Below are 2,149 nucleotides of genomic sequence, written 5' to 3'. Positions count from 1 at the left end.
TGTAAAAATTTTGACAGCACAGTGGCACAGTAGTTAGCATTGCTTCCTCCCAGTGCTGGGGTCATATGGGTTTGAGATTCTAACCCTGGCAATATCTAGTTTGTATGTTCTCCTAATGAGTTGTGAGGGTTTTCTTTGGGTGCTCTGGTTTCCTCCCAATGTCCAAAAACATACTAATTGACGATTTGTGTGTTTGTTTTATAGCAAATGTCAAACTTAAATTTACCTGAACTGTGATGAGTCTATCCCGAACCTGACTTGTGTGATGACACACTTTATTATGGATCTGACTGCTGAGTTCATTTACGTGGTGATAAAAGCTTAGTATTTCAGTGAATAGTTGGGAGTATCTTGTATGGAGAAAACTATTTGGTTAGCTTCTCGGCATGAAGTGTAGTGACATTGTTTATCCATAAAGTATGTGTTCCATATTTTACTGGCCATGCCCCTGTGTGCATATTTGTACAGATTATTTGTGTTACCTAGGAGACTGCAAGCAAGGCACTGATCCTGCCGTATAAGTCAAGTGGTACTGCTGTTTATGTCCACTGATCCTGCCACGTGTTGGGCCACGTGTTTGTGCCCCCACTTGTGTCGCTTAGCTTAGTCATCCAGCTACCTCGGTGCAACCTTTTGGCCTAAAAACAATATTGTGAGGTGTGAGGTGTTCAGAATAGACTGGAAAGGAGTTGAAATTAATGTTATTGAGGTTAATAATAGTGTAGGAGTGAAAAAAACAAAAAAAAAATGGATTTTAGCACTTTTTATGCTTTTTTTAAAAAAAAATCAGAACCCAAAACCCAAAATCAGAACCAAAACCTAAAACACGAAAAGTGGCCGGGGCACACCCCTAGTAATCTGTAGTTATTTGGTGGGTAAAGACAACTTTGTATTACAATTTCATTTGTTCTGTACAATGGATATAAGTCTTAGGGCTAGATTTACTAAGCTGTGGGTTTGAAAAATTGGGGATGGTGCCTGTAGCAACCAATCAGATTCTAGCTTTCATTTATTTAGTACTTTCTACAAAATGACAGCTAGAATCTGATTGGTTGCTATAGGCAACATCCCCAATTTTTCAAACCCGCAGCTTAGTAAATCTAGCTCTTAGTATGTGTTCCTATTCTGTGTGCCAAGACAAGAGGACAGGGACACTTCCTTGTTCTATTCTGGGTGCCTTCTATTCTAAAAAACATAACATAATAATTCTACAAAATATTGTTATTTATTGTCAAATTACAAATATTAACCTGTGACTTTGATCTACTGAGTCATTTTTAATCCTGGCATGGAATTCAAGTCAGAGTTCCAATTACAATAAATATATTGAGACATCTTTAGGAGCAAAAAAAACACCTGTTTAAAGCATAGACAGAACCTTGTACTTTTGCTAGCTTTCAGCAGAGTGTTATCACAGTATCCTGCATTATAGTGTACTATGTGCTTGATGAGCATCCCCATACAACTTCATTAACGCTTGTGAATCCTGTATCTGCGGTAAATCAATGTGAACGCTTGTCAGGAAGTATGTATACAGGTCCATCTGCTCACAATTTTTTTTTTTATTATCAGCAATAGAGTGTGTTTCCTAGTTTTTAGCAGCATATTATTAACGCCTGTGTGTACATGGCCTTGCCAAGAGCAATTTCAAGTAGCCTATAGTTAACGAATGCATGGTGTTATAGCCTTGACGTCTTGATACATAACAATCCATCACAGATTTTCATGAGCCAAGAAAGAATCTTAAAACTAGATGTAGACACAAAAACATTACACATTGGCCAAACGAAGCTCCAGACTGTATTGGTTGGTAGGTTGTAGGGTAGACATGTTCTCTTACATATATATTCACTCTGTTTTTCATGTTTGTCGTATAACTGTCTACCACTGATCCTGTCCTAAGTGCACCATAAATAGTTCCATAACCATAAATAGCCAGGGGCTCTACATTAACGACCAGCAATTTATATACAGATGAAGAAGTTTTATAGCCGTCTGTGGATCAATGGAACAACAGTCACCACATTCCAAGTAGGGCTGAGGTTAGCATGTAAGTGGTGCAACACTATCGCTATTACAGCATCAGTGCTAGGTTACTAGACGCACACACCTGGCTCTGAAAATGACGATGAACCTCTACTGAAGACTG

General features: G+C 38.4%; 1 non-coding gene across 1 annotated transcript; it reads left to right on the top strand.

Annotated features, from left to right (window-relative positions):
• Positions 1-228: 228 nt before the first annotated feature.
• Positions 229-300, top strand: LOC142147664 (small nucleolar RNA SNORD50). The gene has a single exon (XR_012690776.1). It is a non-coding gene; the product is annotated as a small nucleolar RNA SNORD50 (small nucleolar RNA).
• The last annotated feature ends 1,849 nt before the right edge of the window (positions 301-2,149 follow it).

The sequence above is a fragment of the Mixophyes fleayi genome, chromosome 3, assembly GCF_038048845.1.
Source record: "Mixophyes fleayi isolate aMixFle1 chromosome 3, aMixFle1.hap1, whole genome shotgun sequence".
Lineage (NCBI taxonomy): Eukaryota > Metazoa > Chordata > Amphibia > Anura > Limnodynastidae > Mixophyes > Mixophyes fleayi.
The sequence above is the reverse complement of the archived record's forward strand: the minus strand, read 5'-3'. Positions and strand labels throughout refer to the sequence as shown.